This window comes from Strix uralensis, unplaced genomic scaffold (genome assembly GCF_047716275.1).
Source record: "Strix uralensis isolate ZFMK-TIS-50842 unplaced genomic scaffold, bStrUra1 scaffold_35, whole genome shotgun sequence".
Classification (NCBI taxonomy): Eukaryota; Metazoa; Chordata; class Aves; order Strigiformes; family Strigidae; genus Strix; species Strix uralensis.
The window spans coordinates 1,103,201-1,125,312 of record NW_027436710.1 but is presented as its reverse complement, the minus strand read 5'-3'; positions in this window follow the sequence as shown (position 1 = coordinate 1,125,312).

Below are 22,112 nucleotides of genomic sequence, written 5' to 3'. Positions count from 1 at the left end.
AGGTGCTAGCAGGGAATTCTCTGCCTGCTTTTCCCCAGTGCTCTGCAAGCTCTCCAGGACAACATAAAATCTGGGGCTCTGTGCTTTCTTTCGTTCTGAACAAGTGTTACTGTTTTCTGCACAAAAGCGATTCTGCGAAGCAATGTGAACACTTCTGTTTCCCAGGCACAGAGAAGGTGGTAGCAGGGAATTCTCTGCCTGCTTTTCCCCAGTGCTCTGCAAGCTCTCCAGGACAACATAAAATCTGGGGCTCTGTGCTTTCCTTCGTTCTGAACAAGTGTTACTGTTTTCTGCACAAAAGCGATTCTGCGAAGCAATGTGAACACTTCTGCTTCCCAGGCACAGAGAAGGTGCTAGCAGGGAATTCTCTGCCTGCCTTTCCCCAGTGCTCTGCAAGCTCTCCAGGACAACATAAAATCTGGGGCTCTGTGCTTTCCTTCGTTCTGAACAAGTGTTACTGTTTTCTGCACAAAAGCGATTCTGCGAAGCAATGTGAACACTTCTGTTTCCCAGGCACAGAGAAGGTGGTAGCAGGGAATTCTCTGCCTGCTTTTCCCCAGTGCTCTGCAAGCTCTCCAGGACAACATAAAATCTGGGGCTCTGTGCTTTCTTTCGTTCTGAACAAGTGTTACTGTTTTCTGCACAAAAGCGATTCTGCGAAGCAATGTGAACACTTCTGTTTCCCAGGCACAGACAAGGTGCTAGCAGGGAATTCTCTGCCTGCCTTTCCCGAGTGCTCTGCAAGCTCTCCAGGACAACATAAAATCTGGGCCTCTGTGCTTTCTTTCGTTCTGAACAAGTGTTACTGTTTTCTGCACAAAAGCGATTCTGCGAAGCAATGGGAACACTTCTGTTTCCCAGGCACAGAGAAGGTGCTAGCAGGGAATTCTCTGCCTGCTTTTCCCCAGTGCTCTGCAAGCTCTCCAGGACAACATAAAATCTGGGGCTCTGTGCTTTCTTTCGTTCTGAACAAGTGTTATTGTTTTCTGCACAAAAGCGATTCTGCGAAGCAATGTGAACACTTCTGCTTCCCAGGCACAGAGAAGGTGCTAGCAGGGAATTCTCTGCCTGCCTTTCCCCAGTGCTCTGCAAGCTCTCCAGGACAACATAAAATCTGGGGCTCTGTGCTTTCCTTCGTTCTGAACAAGTGTTACTGTTTTCTGCACAAAAGCGATTCTGCGAAGCAATGTGAACACTTCTGTTTCCCAGGCACAGAGAAGGTGGTAGCAGGGAATTCTCTGCCTGCTTTTCCCCAGTGCTCTGCAAGCTCTCCAGGACAACATAAAATCTGGGGCTCTGTGCTTTCTTTCGTTTTGAACAAGTGTTACTGTTTTCTGCACAAAAGCGATTCTGCGAAGCAATGTGAACACTTCTGTTTCCCAGGCACAGAGAAGGTGGTAGCAGGGAATTCTCTGCCTGCTTTTCCCCAGTGCTCTGCAAGCTCTCCAGGACAACATAAAATCTGGGGCTCTGTGCTTTCTTTCGTTCTGAACAAGTGTTACTGTTTTCTGCACAAAAGCGATTCTGCGAAGCAATGTGAACACTTCTGCTTCCCAGGCACAGAGAAGGTGCTAGCAGGGAATTCTCTGCCTGCCTTTCCCCAGTGCTCTGCAAGCTCTCCAGGACAACATAAAATCTGGGGCTCTGTGCTTTCTTTCGTTCTGAACAAGTGTTACTGTTTTCTGCACAAAAGCGATTCTGCGAAGCAATGTGAACACTTCTGTTTCCCAGGCACAGAGAAGGTGGTAGCAGGGAATTCTCTGCCTGCTTTTCCCCAGTGCTCTGCAAGCTCTCCAGGTACAACATAAAATCTGGGGCTCTGTGCTTTCTTTCGTTCTGAACAAGTGTTACTGTTTTCTGCACAAAAGCGATTCTGCGAAGCAATGGGAACACTTCTGTTTCCCAGGCACAGAGAAGGTGCTAGCAGGGAATTCTCTGCCTGCTTTTCCCCAGTGCTCTGCAAGCTCTCCAGGACAACATAAAATCTGGGGCTCTGTGCTTTCTTTCGTTCTGAACAAGTGTTATTGTTTTCTGCACAAAAGCGATTCTGCGAAGCAATGTGAACACTTCTGCTTCCCAGGCACAGAGAAGGTGCTAGCAGGGAATTCTCTGCCTGCCTTTCCCCAGTGTTCTGCAAGCTCTCCAGGACAACATAAAATCTGGGCCTCTGTGCTTTCTTTCGTTCTGAACAAGTGTTATTGTTTTCTGCACAAAAGCGATTCTGCGAAGCAATGTGAACACTTCTGCTTCCCAGGCACAGAGAAGGTGCTAGCAGGGAATTCTCTGCCTGCCTTTCCCCAGTGCTCTGCAAGCTCTCCAGGACAACATAAAATCTGGGGCTCTGTGCTTTCCTTCGTTCTGAACAAGTGTTACTGTTTTCTGCACAAAAGCGATTCTGCGAAGCAATGTGAACACTTCTGTTTCCCAGGCACAGAGAAGGTGGTAGCAGGGAATTCTCTGCCTGCTTTTCCCCAGTGCTCTGCAAGCTCTCCAGGACAACATAAAATCTGGGGCTCTGTGCTTTCTTTCGTTCTGAACAAGTGTTACTGTTTTCTGCACAAAAGCGATTCTGCGAAGCAATGTGAACACTTCTGCTTCCCAGGCACAGAGAAGGTGCTAGCAGGGAATTCTCTGCCTGCCTTTCCCCAGTGCTCTGCAAGCTCTCCAGGACAACATAAAATCTGGGGCTCTGTGCTTTCCTTCGTTCTGAACAAGTGTTACTGTTTTCTGCACAAAAGCGATTCTGCGAAGCAATGTGAACACTTCTGTTTCCCAGGCACAGAGAAGGTGGTAGCAGGGAATTCTCTGCCTGCTTTTCCCCAGTGCTCTGCAAGCTCTCCAGGACAACATAAAATCTGGGGCTCTGTGCTTTCTTTCGTTCTGAACAAGTGTTACTGTTTTCTGCACAAAAGCGATTCTGCGAAGCAATGTGAACACTTCTGCTTCCCAGGCACAGAGAAGGTGCTAGCAGGGAATTCTCTGCCTGCCTTTCCCCAGTGCTCTGCAAGCTCTCCAGGACAACATAAAATCTGGGCCTCTGTGCTTTCTTTCGTTCTGAACAAGTGTTACTGTTTTCTGCACAAAAGCGATTCTGCGAAGCAATGGGAACACTTCTGTTTCCCAGGCACAGAGAAGGTGCTAGCAGGGAATTCTCTGCCTGCTTTTCCCCAGTGCTCTGCAAGCTCTCCAGGACAACATAAAATCTGGGGCTCTGTGCTTTCTTTCGTTCTGAACAAGTGTTATTGTTTTCTGCACAAAAGCGATTCTGCGAAGCAATGTGAACACTTCTGCTTCCCAGGCACAGAGAAGGTGCTAGCAGGGAATTCTCTGCCTGCCTTTCCCCAGTGCTCTGCAAGCTCTCCAGGACAACATAAAATCTGGGGCTCTGTGCTTTCCTTCGTTCTGAACAAGTGTTACTGTTTTCTGCACAAAAGCGATTCTGCGAAGCAATGTGAACACTTCTGTTTCCCAGGCACAGAGAAGGTGGTAGCAGGGAATTCTCTGCCTGCTTTTCCCCAGTGCTCTGCAAGCTCTCCAGGACAACATAAAATCTGGGGCTCTGTGCTTTCCTTCGTTCTGAACAAGTGTTACTGTTTTCTGCACAAAAGCGATTCTGCGAAGCAATGTGAACACTTCTGCTTCCCAGGCACAGAGAAGGTGCTAGCAGGGAATTCTCTGCCTGCCTTTCCCCAGTGCTCTGCAAGCTCTCCAGGACAACATAAAATCTGGGGCTCTGTGCTTTCCTTCGTTCTGAACAAGTGTTACTGTTTTCTGCACAAAAGCGATTCTGCGAAGCAATGTGAACACTTCTGTTTCCCAGGCACAGAGAAGGTGGTAGCAGGGAATTCTCTGCCTGCTTTTCCCCAGTGCTCTGCAAGCTCTCCAGGACAACATAAAATCTGGGGCTCTGTGCTTTCTTTCGTTCTGAACAAGTGTTACTGTTTTCTGCACAAAAGCGATTCTGCGAAGCAATGTGAACACTTCTGTTTCCCAGGCACAGACAAGGTGCTAGCAGGGAATTCTCTGCCTGCCTTTCCCCAGTGCTCTGCAAGCTCTCCAGGACAACATAAAATCTGGGCCTCTGTGCTTTCTTTCGTTCTGAACAAGTGTTACTGTTTTCTGCACAAAAGCGATTCTGCGAAGCAATGGGAACACTTCTGTTTCCCAGGCACAGAGAAGGTGCTAGCAGGGAATTCTCTGCCTGCTTTTCCCCAGTGCTCTGCAAGCTCTCCAGGACAACATAAAATCTGGGGCTCTGTGCTTTCTTTCGTTCTGAACAAGTGTTACTGTTTTCTGCACAAAAGCGATTCTGCGAAGCAATGGGAACACTTCTGTTTCCCAGGCACAGAGAAGGTGCTAGCAGGGAATTCTCTGCCTGCTTTTCCCCAGTGCTCTGCAAGCTCTCCAGGACAACATAAAATCTGGGGCTCTGTGCTTTCTTTCGTTCTGAACAAGTGTTATTGTTTTCTGCACAAAAGCGATTCTGCGAAGCAATGTGAACACTTCTGCTTCACAGGCACAGAGAAGGTGCTAGCAGGGAATTCTCTGCCTGCCTTTCCCCAGTGCTCTGCAAGCTCTCCAGGACAACATAAAATCTGGGGCTCTGTGCTTTCCTTCGTTCTGAACAAGTGTTACTGTTTTCTGCACAAAAGCGATTCTGCGAAGCAATGTGAACACTTCTGTTTCCCAGGCACAGAGAAGGTGGTAGCAGGGAATTCTCTGCCTGCTTTTCCCCAGTGCTCTGCAAGCTCTCCAGGACAACATAAAATCTGGGGCTCTGTGCTTTCTTTCGTTTTGAACAAGTGTTACTGTTTTCTGCACAAAAGCGATTCTGCGAAGCAATGTGAACACTTCTGTTTCCCAGGCACAGAGAAGGTGGTAGCAGGGAATTCTCTGCCTGCTTTTCCCCAGTGCTCTGCAAGCTCTCCAGGACAACATAAAATCTGGGGCTCTGTGCTTTCTTTCGTTCTGAACAAGTGTTACTGTTTTCTGCACAAAAGCGATTCTGCGAAGCAATGTGAACACTTCTGCTTCCCAGGCACAGAGAAGGTGCTAGCAGGGAATTCTCTGCCTGCCTTTCCCCAGTGCTCTGCAAGCTCTCCAGGACAACATAAAATCTGGGGCTCTGTGCTTTCTTTCGTTCTGAACAAGTGTTACTGTTTTCTGCACAAAAGCGATTCTGCGAAGCAATGTGAACACTTCTGTTTCCCAGGCACAGAGAAGGTGGTAGCAGGGAATTCTCTGCCTGCTTTTCCCCAGTGCTCTGCAAGCTCTCCAGGTACAACATAAAATCTGGGGCTCTGTGCTTTCTTTCGTTCTGAACAAGTGTTACTGTTTTCTGCACAAAAGCGATTCTGCGAAGCAATGGGAACACTTCTGTTTCCCAGGCACAGAGAAGGTGCTAGCAGGGAATTCTCTGCCTGCTTTTCCCCAGTGCTCTGCAAGCTCTCCAGGACAACATAAAATCTGGGGCTCTGTGCTTTCTTTCGTTCTGAACAAGTGTTATTGTTTTCTGCACAAAAGCGATTCTGCGAAGCAATGTGAACACTTCTGCTTCCCAGGCACAGAGAAGGTGCTAGCAGGGAATTCTCTGCCTGCCTTTCCCCAGTGTTCTGCAAGCTCTCCAGGACAACATAAAATCTGGGCCTCTGTGCTTTCTTTCGTTCTGAACAAGTGTTATTGTTTTCTGCACAAAAGCGATTCTGCGAAGCAATGTGAACACTTCTGCTTCCCAGGCACAGAGAAGGTGCTAGCAGGGAATTCTCTGCCTGCCTTTCCCCAGTGCTCTGCAAGCTCTCCAGGACAACATAAAATCTGGGGCTCTGTGCTTTCCTTCGTTCTGAACAAGTGTTACTGTTTTCTGCACAAAAGCGATTCTGCGAAGCAATGTGAACACTTCTGTTTCCCAGGCACAGAGAAGGTGGTAGCAGGGAATTCTCTGCCTGCTTTTCCCCAGTGCTCTGCAAGCTCTCCAGGACAACATAAAATCTGGGGCTCTGTGCTTTCTTTCGTTCTGAACAAGTGTTACTGTTTTCTGCACAAAAGCGATTCTGCGAAGCAATGTGAACACTTCTGCTTCCCAGGCACAGAGAAGGTGCTAGCAGGGAATTCTCTGCCTGCCTTTCCCCAGTGCTCTGCAAGCTCTCCAGGACAACATAAAATCTGGGGCTCTGTGCTTTCCTTCGTTCTGAACAAGTGTTACTGTTTTCTGCACAAAAGCGATTCTGCGAAGCAATGTGAACACTTCTGTTTCCCAGGCACAGAGAAGGTGGTAGCAGGGAATTCTCTGCCTGCTTTTCCCCAGTGCTCTGCAAGCTCTCCAGGACAACATAAAATCTGGGGCTCTGTGCTTTCTTTCGTTCTGAACAAGTGTTACTGTTTTCTGCACAAAAGCGATTCTGCGAAGCAATGTGAACACTTCTGCTTCCCAGGCACAGAGAAGGTGCTAGCAGGGAATTCTCTGCCTGCCTTTCCCCAGTGCTCTGCAAGCTCTCCAGGACAACATAAAATCTGGGCCTCTGTGCTTTCTTTCGTTCTGAACAAGTGTTACTGTTTTCTGCACAAAAGCGATTCTGCGAAGCAATGGGAACACTTCTGTTTCCCAGGCACAGAGAAGGTGCTAGCAGGGAATTCTCTGCCTGCTTTTCCCCAGTGCTCTGCAAGCTCTCCAGGACAACATAAAATCTGGGGCTCTGTGCTTTCTTTCGTTCTGAACAAGTGTTATTGTTTTCTGCACAAAAGCGATTCTGCGAAGCAATGTGAACACTTCTGCTTCCCAGGCACAGAGAAGGTGCTAGCAGGGAATTCTCTGCCTGCCTTTCCCCAGTGCTCTGCAAGCTCTCCAGGACAACATAAAATCTGGGGCTCTGTGCTTTCCTTCGTTCTGAACAAGTGTTACTGTTTTCTGCACAAAAGCGATTCTGCGAAGCAATGTGAACACTTCTGTTTCCCAGGCACAGAGAAGGTGGTAGCAGGGAATTCTCTGCCTGCTTTTCCCCAGTGCTCTGCAAGCTCTCCAGGACAACATAAAATCTGGGGCTCTGTGCTTTCCTTCGTTCTGAACAAGTGTTACTGTTTTCTGCACAAAAGCGATTCTGCGAAGCAATGTGAACACTTCTGCTTCCCAGGCACAGAGAAGGTGCTAGCAGGGAATTCTCTGCCTGCCTTTCCCCAGTGCTCTGCAAGCTCTCCAGGACAACATAAAATCTGGGGCTCTGTGCTTTCCTTCGTTCTGAACAAGTGTTACTGTTTTCTGCACAAAAGCGATTCTGCGAAGCAATGTGAACACTTCTGTTTCCCAGGCACAGAGAAGGTGGTAGCAGGGAATTCTCTGCCTGCTTTTCCCCAGTGCTCTGCAAGCTCTCCAGGACAACATAAAATCTGGGGCTCTGTGCTTTCTTTCGTTCTGAACAAGTGTTACTGTTTTCTGCACAAAAGCGATTCTGCGAAGCAATGTGAACACTTCTGTTTCCCAGGCACAGACAAGGTGCTAGCAGGGAATTCTCTGCCTGCCTTTCCCCAGTGCTCTGCAAGCTCTCCAGGACAACATAAAATCTGGGCCTCTGTGCTTTCTTTCGTTCTGAACAAGTGTTACTGTTTTCTGCACAAAAGCGATTCTGCGAAGCAATGGGAACACTTCTGTTTCCCAGGCACAGAGAAGGTGCTAGCAGGGAATTCTCTGCCTGCTTTTCCCCAGTGCTCTGCAAGCTCTCCAGGACAACATAAAATCTGGGGCTCTGTGCTTTCTTTCGTTCTGAACAAGTGTTACTGTTTTCTGCACAAAAGCGATTCTGCGAAGCAATGGGAACACTTCTGTTTCCCAGGCACAGAGAAGGTGCTAGCAGGGAATTCTCTGCCTGCTTTTCCCCAGTGCTCTGCAAGCTCTCCAGGACAACATAAAATCTGGGGCTCTGTGCTTTCTTTCGTTCTGAACAAGTGTTATTGTTTTCTGCACAAAAGCGATTCTGCGAAGCAATGTGAACACTTCTGCTTCACAGGCACAGAGAAGGTGCTAGCAGGGAATTCTCTGCCTGCCTTTCCCCAGTGCTCTGCAAGCTCTCCAGGACAACATAAAATCTGGGCCTCTGTGCTTTCTTTCGTTCTGAACAAGTGTTACTGTTTTCTGCACAAAAGCGATTCTGCGAAGCAATGGGAACACTTCTGTTTCCCAGGCACAGAGAAGGTGCTAGCAGGGAATTCTCTGCCTGCTTTTCCCCAGTGCTCTGCAAGCTCTCCAGGACAACATAAAATCTGGGGCTCTGTGCTTTCTTTCGTTCTGAACAAGTGTTACTGTTTTCTGCACAAAAGCGATTCTGCGAAGCAATGGGAACACTTCTGTTTCCCAGGCACAGAGAAGGTGCTAGCAGGGAATTCTCTGCCTGCTTTTCCCCAGTGCTCTGCAAGCTCTCCAGGACAACATAAAATCTGGGGCTCTGTGCTTTCTTTCGTTCTGAACAAGTGTTATTGTTTTCTGCACAAAAGCGATTCTGCGAAGCAATGTGAACACTTCTGCTTCCCAGGCACAGAGAAGGTGCTAGCAGGGAATTCTCTGCCTGCCTTTCCCCAGTGCTCTGCAAGCTCTCCAGGACAACATAAAATCTGGGGCTCTGTGCTTTCCTTCGTTCTGAACAAGTGTTACTGTTTTCTGCACAAAAGCGATTCTGCGAAGCAATGTGAACACTTCTGTTTCCCAGGCACAGAGAAGGTGGTAGCAGGGAATTCTCTGCCTGCTTTTCCCCAGTGCTCTGCAAGCTCTCCAGGACAACATAAAATCTGGGGCTCTGTGCTTTCTTTCGTTTTGAACAAGTGTTACTGTTTTCTGCACAAAAGCGATTCTGCGAAGCAATGTGAACACTTCTGTTTCCCAGGCACAGAGAAGGTGGTAGCAGGGAATTCTCTGCCTGCTTTTCCCCAGTGCTCTGCAAGCTCTCCAGGACAACATAAAATCTGGGGCTCTGTGCTTTCTTTCGTTCTGAACAAGTGTTACTGTTTTCTGCACAAAAGCGATTCTGCGAAGCAATGTGAACACTTCTGCTTCCCAGGCACAGAGAAGGTGCTAGCAGGGAATTCTCTGCCTGCCTTTCCCCAGTGCTCTGCAAGCTCTCCAGGACAACATAAAATCTGGGGCTCTGTGCTTTCTTTCGTTCTGAACAAGTGTTACTGTTTTCTGCACAAAAGCGATTCTGCGAAGCAATGTGAACACTTCTGTTTCCCAGGCACAGAGAAGGTGGTAGCAGGGAATTCTCTGCCTGCTTTTCCCCAGTGCTCTGCAAGCTCTCCAGGTACAACATAAAATCTGGGGCTCTGTGCTTTCTTTCGTTCTGAACAAGTGTTACTGTTTTCTGCACAAAAGCGATTCTGCGAAGCAATGGGAACACTTCTGTTTCCCAGGCACAGAGAAGGTGCTAGCAGGGAATTCTCTGCCTGCTTTTCCCCAGTGCTCTGCAAGCTCTCCAGGACAACATAAAATCTGGGGCTCTGTGCTTTCTTTCGTTCTGAACAAGTGTTATTGTTTTCTGCACAAAAGCGATTCTGCGAAGCAATGTGAACACTTCTGCTTCCCAGGCACAGAGAAGGTGCTAGCAGGGAATTCTCTGCCTGCCTTTCCCCAGTGTTCTGCAAGCTCTCCAGGACAACATAAAATCTGGGCCTCTGTGCTTTCTTTCGTTCTGAACAAGTGTTATTGTTTTCTGCACAAAAGCGATTCTGCGAAGCAATGTGAACACTTCTGCTTCCCAGGCACAGAGAAGGTGCTAGCAGGGAATTCTCTGCCTGCCTTTCCCCAGTGCTCTGCAAGCTCTCCAGGACAACATAAAATCTGGGGCTCTGTGCTTTCCTTCGTTCTGAACAAGTGTTACTGTTTTCTGCACAAAAGCGATTCTGCGAAGCAATGTGAACACTTCTGTTTCCCAGGCACAGAGAAGGTGGTAGCAGGGAATTCTCTGCCTGCTTTTCCCCAGTGCTCTGCAAGCTCTCCAGGACAACATAAAATCTGGGGCTCTGTGCTTTCTTTCGTTCTGAACAAGTGTTACTGTTTTCTGCACAAAAGCGATTCTGCGAAGCAATGTGAACACTTCTGCTTCCCAGGCACAGAGAAGGTGCTAGCAGGGAATTCTCTGCCTGCCTTTCCCCAGTGCTCTGCAAGCTCTCCAGGACAACATAAAATCTGGGGCTCTGTGCTTTCCTTCGTTCTGAACAAGTGTTACTGTTTTCTGCACAAAAGCGATTCTGCGAAGCAATGTGAACACTTCTGTTTCCCAGGCACAGAGAAGGTGGTAGCAGGGAATTCTCTGCCTGCTTTTCCCCAGTGCTCTGCAAGCTCTCCAGGACAACATAAAATCTGGGGCTCTGTGCTTTCTTTCGTTCTGAACAAGTGTTACTGTTTTCTGCACAAAAGCGATTCTGCGAAGCAATGTGAACACTTCTGCTTCCCAGGCACAGAGAAGGTGCTAGCAGGGAATTCTCTGCCTGCCTTTCCCCAGTGCTCTGCAAGCTCTCCAGGACAACATAAAATCTGGGCCTCTGTGCTTTCTTTCGTTCTGAACAAGTGTTACTGTTTTCTGCACAAAAGCGATTCTGCGAAGCAATGGGAACACTTCTGTTTCCCAGGCACAGAGAAGGTGCTAGCAGGGAATTCTCTGCCTGCTTTTCCCCAGTGCTCTGCAAGCTCTCCAGGACAACATAAAATCTGGGGCTCTGTGCTTTCTTTCGTTCTGAACAAGTGTTATTGTTTTCTGCACAAAAGCGATTCTGCGAAGCAATGTGAACACTTCTGCTTCCCAGGCACAGAGAAGGTGCTAGCAGGGAATTCTCTGCCTGCCTTTCCCCAGTGCTCTGCAAGCTCTCCAGGACAACATAAAATCTGGGGCTCTGTGCTTTCCTTCGTTCTGAACAAGTGTTACTGTTTTCTGCACAAAAGCGATTCTGCGAAGCAATGTGAACACTTCTGTTTCCCAGGCACAGAGAAGGTGGTAGCAGGGAATTCTCTGCCTGCTTTTCCCCAGTGCTCTGCAAGCTCTCCAGGACAACATAAAATCTGGGGCTCTGTGCTTTCCTTCGTTCTGAACAAGTGTTACTGTTTTCTGCACAAAAGCGATTCTGCGAAGCAATGTGAACACTTCTGCTTCCCAGGCACAGAGAAGGTGCTAGCAGGGAATTCTCTGCCTGCCTTTCCCCAGTGCTCTGCAAGCTCTCCAGGACAACATAAAATCTGGGGCTCTGTGCTTTCCTTCGTTCTGAACAAGTGTTACTGTTTTCTGCACAAAAGCGATTCTGCGAAGCAATGTGAACACTTCTGTTTCCCAGGCACAGAGAAGGTGGTAGCAGGGAATTCTCTGCCTGCTTTTCCCCAGTGCTCTGCAAGCTCTCCAGGACAACATAAAATCTGGGGCTCTGTGCTTTCTTTCGTTCTGAACAAGTGTTACTGTTTTCTGCACAAAAGCGATTCTGCGAAGCAATGTGAACACTTCTGTTTCCCAGGCACAGACAAGGTGCTAGCAGGGAATTCTCTGCCTGCCTTTCCCCAGTGCTCTGCAAGCTCTCCAGGACAACATAAAATCTGGGCCTCTGTGCTTTCTTTCGTTCTGAACAAGTGTTACTGTTTTCTGCACAAAAGCGATTCTGCGAAGCAATGGGAACACTTCTGTTTCCCAGGCACAGAGAAGGTGCTAGCAGGGAATTCTCTGCCTGCTTTTCCCCAGTGCTCTGCAAGCTCTCCAGGACAACATAAAATCTGGGGCTCTGTGCTTTCTTTCGTTCTGAACAAGTGTTACTGTTTTCTGCACAAAAGCGATTCTGCGAAGCAATGGGAACACTTCTGTTTCCCAGGCACAGAGAAGGTGCTAGCAGGGAATTCTCTGCCTGCTTTTCCCCAGTGCTCTGCAAGCTCTCCAGGACAACATAAAATCTGGGGCTCTGTGCTTTCTTTCGTTCTGAACAAGTGTTATTGTTTTCTGCACAAAAGCGATTCTGCGAAGCAATGTGAACACTTCTGCTTCACAGGCACAGAGAAGGTGCTAGCAGGGAATTCTCTGCCTGCCTTTCCCCAGTGCTCTGCAAGCTCTCCAGGACAACATAAAATCTGGGGCTCTGTGCTTTCCTTCGTTCTGAACAAGTGTTACTGTTTTCTGCACAAAAGCGATTCTGCGAAGCAATGTGAACACTTCTGTTTCCCAGGCACAGAGAAGGTGGTAGCAGGGAATTCTCTGCCTGCTTTTCCCCAGTGCTCTGCAAGCTCTCCAGGACAACATAAAATCTGGGGCTCTGTGCTTTCTTTCGTTTTGAACAAGTGTTACTGTTTTCTGCACAAAAGCGATTCTGCGAAGCAATGTGAACACTTCTGTTTCCCAGGCACAGAGAAGGTGGTAGCAGGGAATTCTCTGCCTGCTTTTCCCCAGTGCTCTGCAAGCTCTCCAGGACAACATAAAATCTGGGGCTCTGTGCTTTCTTTCGTTCTGAACAAGTGTTACTGTTTTCTGCACAAAAGCGATTCTGCGAAGCAATGTGAACACTTCTGCTTCCCAGGCACAGAGAAGGTGCTAGCAGGGAATTCTCTGCCTGCCTTTCCCCAGTGCTCTGCAAGCTCTCCAGGACAACATAAAATCTGGGGCTCTGTGCTTTCTTTCGTTCTGAACAAGTGTTACTGTTTTCTGCACAAAAGCGATTCTGCGAAGCAATGTGAACACTTCTGTTTCCCAGGCACAGAGAAGGTGGTAGCAGGGAATTCTCTGCCTGCTTTTCCCCAGTGCTCTGCAAGCTCTCCAGGTACAACATAAAATCTGGGGCTCTGTGCTTTCTTTCGTTCTGAACAAGTGTTACTGTTTTCTGCACAAAAGCGATTCTGCGAAGCAATGGGAACACTTCTGTTTCCCAGGCACAGAGAAGGTGCTAGCAGGGAATTCTCTGCCTGCTTTTCCCCAGTGCTCTGCAAGCTCTCCAGGACAACATAAAATCTGGGGCTCTGTGCTTTCTTTCGTTCTGAACAAGTGTTATTGTTTTCTGCACAAAAGCGATTCTGCGAAGCAATGTGAACACTTCTGCTTCCCAGGCACAGAGAAGGTGCTAGCAGGGAATTCTCTGCCTGCCTTTCCCCAGTGTTCTGCAAGCTCTCCAGGACAACATAAAATCTGGGCCTCTGTGCTTTCTTTCGTTCTGAACAAGTGTTATTGTTTTCTGCACAAAAGCGATTCTGCGAAGCAATGTGAACACTTCTGCTTCCCAGGCACAGAGAAGGTGCTAGCAGGGAATTCTCTGCCTGCCTTTCCCCAGTGCTCTGCAAGCTCTCCAGGACAACATAAAATCTGGGGCTCTGTGCTTTCCTTCGTTCTGAACAAGTGTTACTGTTTTCTGCACAAAAGCGATTCTGCGAAGCAATGTGAACACTTCTGTTTCCCAGGCACAGAGAAGGTGGTAGCAGGGAATTCTCTGCCTGCTTTTCCCCAGTGCTCTGCAAGCTCTCCAGGACAACATAAAATCTGGGGCTCTGTGCTTTCTTTCGTTCTGAACAAGTGTTACTGTTTTCTGCACAAAAGCGATTCTGCGAAGCAATGTGAACACTTCTGCTTCCCAGGCACAGAGAAGGTGCTAGCAGGGAATTCTCTGCCTGCCTTTCCCCAGTGCTCTGCAAGCTCTCCAGGACAACATAAAATCTGGGGCTCTGTGCTTTCCTTCGTTCTGAACAAGTGTTACTGTTTTCTGCACAAAAGCGATTCTGCGAAGCAATGTGAACACTTCTGTTTCCCAGGCACAGAGAAGGTGGTAGCAGGGAATTCTCTGCCTGCTTTTCCCCAGTGCTCTGCAAGCTCTCCAGGACAACATAAAATCTGGGGCTCTGTGCTTTCTTTCGTTCTGAACAAGTGTTACTGTTTTCTGCACAAAAGCGATTCTGCGAAGCAATGTGAACACTTCTGCTTCCCAGGCACAGAGAAGGTGCTAGCAGGGAATTCTCTGCCTGCCTTTCCCCAGTGCTCTGCAAGCTCTCCAGGACAACATAAAATCTGGGCCTCTGTGCTTTCTTTCGTTCTGAACAAGTGTTACTGTTTTCTGCACAAAAGCGATTCTGCGAAGCAATGGGAACACTTCTGTTTCCCAGGCACAGAGAAGGTGCTAGCAGGGAATTCTCTGCCTGCTTTTCCCCAGTGCTCTGCAAGCTCTCCAGGACAACATAAAATCTGGGGCTCTGTGCTTTCTTTCGTTCTGAACAAGTGTTATTGTTTTCTGCACAAAAGCGATTCTGCGAAGCAATGTGAACACTTCTGCTTCCCAGGCACAGAGAAGGTGCTAGCAGGGAATTCTCTGCCTGCCTTTCCCCAGTGCTCTGCAAGCTCTCCAGGACAACATAAAATCTGGGGCTCTGTGCTTTCCTTCGTTCTGAACAAGTGTTACTGTTTTCTGCACAAAAGCGATTCTGCGAAGCAATGTGAACACTTCTGTTTCCCAGGCACAGAGAAGGTGGTAGCAGGGAATTCTCTGCCTGCTTTTCCCCAGTGCTCTGCAAGCTCTCCAGGACAACATAAAATCTGGGGCTCTGTGCTTTCCTTCGTTCTGAACAAGTGTTACTGTTTTCTGCACAAAAGCGATTCTGCGAAGCAATGTGAACACTTCTGCTTCCCAGGCACAGAGAAGGTGCTAGCAGGGAATTCTCTGCCTGCCTTTCCCCAGTGCTCTGCAAGCTCTCCAGGACAACATAAAATCTGGGGCTCTGTGCTTTCCTTCGTTCTGAACAAGTGTTACTGTTTTCTGCACAAAAGCGATTCTGCGAAGCAATGTGAACACTTCTGTTTCCCAGGCACAGAGAAGGTGGTAGCAGGGAATTCTCTGCCTGCTTTTCCCCAGTGCTCTGCAAGCTCTCCAGGACAACATAAAATCTGGGGCTCTGTGCTTTCTTTCGTTCTGAACAAGTGTTACTGTTTTCTGCACAAAAGCGATTCTGCGAAGCAATGTGAACACTTCTGTTTCCCAGGCACAGACAAGGTGCTAGCAGGGAATTCTCTGCCTGCCTTTCCCCAGTGCTCTGCAAGCTCTCCAGGACAACATAAAATCTGGGCCTCTGTGCTTTCTTTCGTTCTGAACAAGTGTTACTGTTTTCTGCACAAAAGCGATTCTGCGAAGCAATGGGAACACTTCTGTTTCCCAGGCACAGAGAAGGTGCTAGCAGGGAATTCTCTGCCTGCTTTTCCCCAGTGCTCTGCAAGCTCTCCAGGACAACATAAAATCTGGGGCTCTGTGCTTTCTTTCGTTCTGAACAAGTGTTACTGTTTTCTGCACAAAAGCGATTCTGCGAAGCAATGGGAACACTTCTGTTTCCCAGGCACAGAGAAGGTGCTAGCAGGGAATTCTCTGCCTGCTTTTCCCCAGTGCTCTGCAAGCTCTCCAGGACAACATAAAATCTGGGGCTCTGTGCTTTCTTTCGTTCTGAACAAGTGTTATTGTTTTCTGCACAAAAGCGATTCTGCGAAGCAATGTGAACACTTCTGCTTCACAGGCACAGAGAAGGTGCTAGCAGGGAATTCTCTGCCTGCCTTTCCCCAGTGCTCTGCAAGCTCTCCAGGACAACATAAAATCTGGGGCTCTGTGCTTTCCTTCGTTCTGAACAAGTGTTACTGTTTTCTGCACAAAAGCGATTCTGCGAAGCAATGTGAACACTTCTGTTTCCCAGGCACAGAGAAGGTGGTAGCAGGGAATTCTCTGCCTGCTTTTCCCCAGTGCTCTGCAAGCTCTCCAGGACAACATAAAATCTGGGGCTCTGTGCTTTCTTTCGTTTTGAACAAGTGTTACTGTTTTCTGCACAAAAGCGATTCTGCGAAGCAATGTGAACACTTCTGTTTCCCAGGCACAGAGAAGGTGGTAGCAGGGAATTCTCTGCCTGCTTTTCCCCAGTGCTCTGCAAGCTCTCCAGGACAACATAAAATCTGGGGCTCTGTGCTTTCTTTCGTTCTGAACAAGTGTTACTGTTTTCTGCACAAAAGCGATTCTGCGAAGCAATGTGAACACTTCTGCTTCCCAGGCACAGAGAAGGTGCTAGCAGGGAATTCTCTGCCTGCCTTTCCCCAGTGCTCTGCAAGCTCTCCAGGACAACATAAAATCTGGGGCTCTGTGCTTTCTTTCGTTCTGAACAAGTGTTACTGTTTTCTGCACAAAAGCGATTCTGCGAAGCAATGTGAACACTTCTGTTTCCCAGGCACAGAGAAGGTGGTAGCAGGGAATTCTCTGCCTGCTTTTCCCCAGTGCTCTGCAAGCTCTCCAGGTACAACATAAAATCTGGGGCTCTGTGCTTTCTTTCGTTCTGAACAAGTGTTACTGTTTTCTGCACAAAAGCGATTCTGCGAAGCAATGGGAACACTTCTGTTTCCCAGGCACAGAGAAGGTGCTAGCAGGGAATTCTCTGCCTGCTTTTCCCCAGTGCTCTGCAAGCTCTCCAGGACAACATAAAATCTGGGGCTCTGTGCTTTCTTTCGTTCTGAACAAGTGTTATTGTTTTCTGCACAAAAGCGATTCTGCGAAGCAATGTGAACACTTCTGCTTCCCAGGCACAGAGAAGGTGCTAGCAGGGAATTCTCTGCCTGCCTTTCCCCAGTGTTCTGCAAGCTCTCCAGGACAACATAAAATCTGGGCCTCTGTGCTTTCTTTCGTTCTGAACAAGTGTTATTGTTTTCTGCACAAAAGCGATTCTGCGAAGCAATGTGAACACTTCTGCTTCCCAGGCACAGAGAAGGTGCTAGCAGGGAATTCTCTGCCTGCCTTTCCCCAGTGCTCTGCAAGCTCTCCAGGACAACATAAAATCTGGGGCTCTGTGCTTTCTTTCGTTCTGAACAAGTGTTACTGTTTTCTGCACAAAAGCGATTCTGCGAAGCAATGTGAACACTTCTGCTTCCCAGGCACAGAGAAGGTGCTAGCAGGGAATTCTCTGCCTGCCTTTCCCCAGTGCTCTGCAAGCTCTCCAGGACAACATAAAATCTGGGGCTCTGTGCTTTCCTTCGTTCTGAACAAGTGTTACTGTTTTCTGCACAAAAGCGATTCTGCGAAGCAATGTGAACACTTCTGTTTCCCAGGCACAGAGAAGGTGGTAGCAGGGAATTCTCTGCCTGCTTTTCCCCAGTGCTCTGCAAGCTCTCCAGGACAACATAAAATCTGGGGCTCTGTGCTTTCTTTCGTTCTGAACAAGTGTTACTGTTTTCTGCACAAAAGCGATTCTGCGAAGCAATGTGAACACTTCTGCTTCCCAGGCACAGAGAAGGTGCTAGCAGGGAATTCTCTGCCTGCCTTTCCCCAGTGCTCTGCAAGCTCTCCAGGACAACATAAAATCTGGGGCTCTGTGCTTTCTTTCGTTCTGAACAAGTGTTACTGTTTTCTGCACAAAAGCGATTCTGCGAAGCAATGGGAACACTTCTGTTTCCCAGGCACAGAGAAGGTGCTAGCAGGGAATTCTCTGCCTGCTTTTCCCCAGTGCTCTGCAAGCTCTCCAGGACAACATAAAATCTGGGGCTCTGTGCTTTCTTTCGTTCTGAACAAGTGTTATTGTTTTCTGCACAAAAGCGATTCTGCGAAGCAATGTGAACACTTCTGCTTCCCAGGCACAGAGAAGGTGCTAGCAGGGAATTCTCTGCCTGCCTTTCCCCAGTGCTCTGCAAGCTCTCCAGGACAACATAAAATCTGGGGCTCTGTGCTTTCCTTCGTTCTGAACAAGTGTTACTGTTTTCTGCACAAAAGCGATTCTGCGAAGCAATGTGAACACTTCTGTTTCCCAGGCACAGAGAAGGTGGTAGCAGGGAATTCTCTGCCTGCTTTTCCCCAGTGCTCTGCAAGCTCTCCAGGACAACATAAAATCTGGGGCTCTGTGCTTTCCTTCGTTCTGAACAAGTGTTACTGTTTTCTGCACAAAAGCGATTCTGCGAAGCAATGTGAACACTTCTGCTTCCCAGGCACAGAGAAGGTGCTAGCAGGGAATTCTCTGCCTGCCTTTCCCCAGTGCTCTGCAAGCTCTCCAGGACAACATAAAATCTGGGGCTCTGTGCTTTCCTTCGTTCTGAACAAGTGTTACTGTTTTCTGCACAAAAGCGATTCTGCGAAGCAATGTGAACACTTCTGTTTCCCAGGCACAGAGAAGGTGGTAGCAGGGAATTCTCTGCCTGCTTTTCCCCAGTGCTCTGCAAGCTCTCCAGGACAACATAAAATCTGGGGCTCTGTGCTTTCTTTCGTTCTGAACAAGTGTTACTGTTTTCTGCACAAAAGCGATTCTGCGAAGCAATGTGAACACTTCTGTTTCCCAGGCACAGACAAGGTGCTAGCAGGGAATTCTCTGCCTGCCTTTCCCCAGTGCTCTGCAAGCTCTCCAGGACAACATAAAATCTGGGCCTCTGTGCTTTCTTTCGTTCTGAACAAGTGTTACTGTTTTCTGCACAAAAGCGATTCTGCGAAGCAATGGGAACACTTCTGTTTCCCAGGCACAGAGAAGGTGCTAGCAGGGAATTCTCTGCCTGCTTTTCCCCAGTGCTCTGCAAGCTCTCCAGGACAACATAAAATCTGGGGCTCTGTGCTTTCTTTCGTTCTGAACAAGTGTTATTGTTTTCTGCACAAAAGCGATTCTGCGAAGCAATGTGAACACTTCTGCTTCCCAGGCACAGAGAAGGTGCTAGCAGGGAATTCTCTGCCTGCCTTTCCCCAGTGCTCTGCAAGCTCTCCAGGACAACATAAAATCTGGGGCTCTGTGCTTTCCTTCGTTCTGAACAAGTGTTACTGTTTTCTGCACAAAAGCGATTCTGCGAAGCAATGTGAACACTTCTGTTTCCCAGGCACAGAGAAGGTGGTAGCAGGGAATTCTCTGCCTGCTTTTCCCCAGTGCTCTGCAAGCTCTCCAGGACAACATAAAATCTGGGGCTCTGTGCTTTCTTTCGTTTTGAACAAGTGTTACTGTTTTCTGCACAAAAGCGATTCTGCGAAGCAATGTGAACACTTCTGTTTCCCAGGCACAGAGAAGGTGGTAGCAGGGAATTCTCTGCCTGCTTTTCCCCAGTGCTCTGCAAGCTCTCCAGGACAACATAAAATCTGGGGCTCTGTGCTTTCTTTCGTTCTGAACAAGTGTTACTGTTTTCTGCACAAAAGCGATTCTGCGAAGCAATGTGAAGACTTCTGCTTCCCAGGCACAGAGAAGGTGCTAGCAGGGAATTCTCTGCCTGCCTTTCCCCAGTGCTCTGCAAGCTCTCCAGGACAACATAAAATCTGGGGCTCTGTGCTTTCTTTCGTTCTGAACAAGTGTTATTGTTTTCTGCACAAAAGCGATTCTGCGAAGCAATGTGAACACTTCTGCTTCCCAGGCACAGAGAAGGTGCTAGCAGGGAATTCTCTGCCTGCCTTTCCCCAGTGCTCTGCAAGCTCTCCAGGACAACATAAAATCTGGGGCTCTGTGCTTTCCTTCGTTCTGAACAAGTGTTACTGTTTTCTGCACAAAAGCGATTCTGCGAAGCAATGTGAACACTTCTGTTTCCCAGGCACAGAGAAGGTGCTAGCAGGGAATTCTCTGCCTGCTTTTCCCCAGTGCTCTGCAAGCTCTCCAGGACAACATAAAATCTGGGGCTCTGTGCTTTCTTTCGTTCTGAACAAGTGTTACTGTTTTCTGCACAAAAGCGATTCTGCGAAGCAATGTGAACACTTCTGCTTCCCAGGCACAGAGAAGGTGCTAGCAGGGAATTCTCTGCCTGCCTTTCCCCAGTGCTCTGCAAGCTCTCCAGGACAACATAAAATCTGGGGCTCTGTGCTTTCTTTCGTTCTGAACAAGTGTTATTGTTTTCTGCACAAAAGCGATTCTGCGAAGCAATGTGAACACTTCTGCTTCCCAGGAACAGAGAAGGTGCTAGCAGGGAATTCTCTGCCTGCCTTTCCCCAGTGCTCTGCAAGCTCTCCAGGACATCATAAAATCTGGGGCTCTGTGCTTTCCTTCATTCTGAACAACTGTTACTGTTTTCTGCACAAAAGCGATTCTGCGAAGCAATGTGAACACTTCTGTTTCCCAGGCACAGAGAAGGTGCTAGCAGGGAATTCTCTGCCTGCTTTTCCCCAGTGCTCTGCAAGCTCTCCAGGACAACATAAAATCTGGGGCTCTGTGCTTTCTTTCGTTCTGAACAAGTGTTACTGTTTTCTGCACAAAAGCGATTCTGCGAAGCAATGTGAACACTTCTGCTTCCCAGGCACAGAGAAGGTGCTAGCAGGGAATTCTCTGCCTGCCTTTCCCCAGTGCTCTGCAAGCTCTCCAGGACAACATAAAATCTGGGCCTCTGTGCTTTCTTTCGTTCTGAACAAGTGTTACTGTTTTCTGCACAAAAGCGATTCTGCGAAGCAATGGGAACACTTCTGTTTCCCAGGCACAGAGAAGGTGCTAGCAGGGAATTCTCTGCCTGCCTTTCCCCAGTGCTCTGCAAGCTCTCCAGGACAACATAAAATCTGGGGCTCTGTGCTTTCTTTCGTTCTGAACAAGTGTTATTGTTTTCTGCACAAAAGCGATTCTGCGAAGCAATGTGAACACTTCTGCTTCCCAGGCACAGAGAAGGTGCTAGCAGGGAATTCTCTGCCTGCCTTTCCCCAGTGCTCTGCAAGCTCTCCAGGACAACATAAAATCTGGGGCTCTGTGCTTTCCTTCGTTCTGAACAAGTGTTACTGTTTTCTGCACAAAAGCGATTCTGCGAAGCAATGTGAACACTTCTGCTTCCCAGGCACAGAGAAGGTGCTAGCAGGGAATTCTCTGCCTGCCTTTCCCCAGTGCTCTGCAAGCTCTCCAGGACAACATAAAATCTGGGGCTCTGTGCTTTCCTTCGTTCTGAACAAGTGTTACTGTTTTCTGCACAAAAGCGATTCTGCGAAGCAATGTGAACACTTCTGTTTCCCAGGCACAGAGAAGGTGGTAGCAGGGAATTCTCTGCCTGCTTTTCCCCAGTGCTCTGCAAGCTCTCCAGGACAACATAAAATCTGGGGCTCTGTGCTTTCTTTCGTTTTGAACAAGTGTTACTGTTTTCTGCACAAAAGCGATTCTGCGAAGCAATGTGAACACTTCTGTTTCCCAGGCACAGAGAAGGTGGTAGCAGGGAATTCTCTGCCTGCTTTTCCCCAGTGCTCTGCAAGCTCTCCAGGACAACATAAAATCTGGGGCTCTGTGCTTTCTTTCGTTCTGAACAAGTGTTACTGTTTTCTGCACAAAAGCGATTCTGCGAAGCAATGTGAACACTTCTGCTTCCCAGGCACAGAGAAGGTGCTAGCAGGGAATTCTCTGCCTGCCTTTCCCCAGTGCTCTGCAAGCTCTCCAGGACAACATAAAATCTGGGGCTCTGTGCTTTCTTTCGTTCTGAACAAGTGTTATTGTTTTCTGCACAAAAGCGATTCTGCGAAGCAATGTGAACACTTCTGCTTCCCAGGCACAGAGAAGGTGCTAGCAGGGAATTCTCTGCCTGCCTTTCCCCAGTGCTCTGCAAGCTCTCCAGGACAACATAAAATCTGGGGCTCTGTGCTTTCCTTCGTTCTGAACAAGTGTTACTGTTTTCTGCACAAAAGCGATTCTGCGAAGCAATGTGAACACTTCTGTTTCCCAGGCACAGAGAAGGTGCTAGCAGGGAATTCTCTGCCTGCTTTTCCCCAGTGCTCTGCAAGCTCTCCAGGACAACATAAAATCTGGGGCTCTGTGCTTTCTTTCGTTCTGAACAAGTGTTACTGTTTTCTGCACAAAAGCGATTCTGCGAAGCAATGTGAACACTTCTGCTTCCCAGGCACAGAGAAGGTGCTAGCAGGGAATTCTCTGCCTGCCTTTCCCCAGTGCTCTGCAAGCTCTCCAGGACAACATAAAATCTGGGGCTCTGTGCTTTCTTTCGTTCTGAACAAGTGTTATTGTTTTCTGCACAAAAGCGATTCTGCGAAGCAATGTGAACACTTCTGCTTCCCAGGCACAGAGAAGGTGCTAGCAGGGAATTCTCTGCCTGCCTTTCCCCAGTGCTCTGCAAGCTCTCCAGGACATCATAAAATCTGGGGCTCTGTGCTTTCCTTCATTCTGAACAACTGTTACTGTTTTCTGCACAAAAGCGATTCTGCGAAGCAATGTGAACACTTCTGTTTCCCAGGCACAGAGAAGGTGCTAG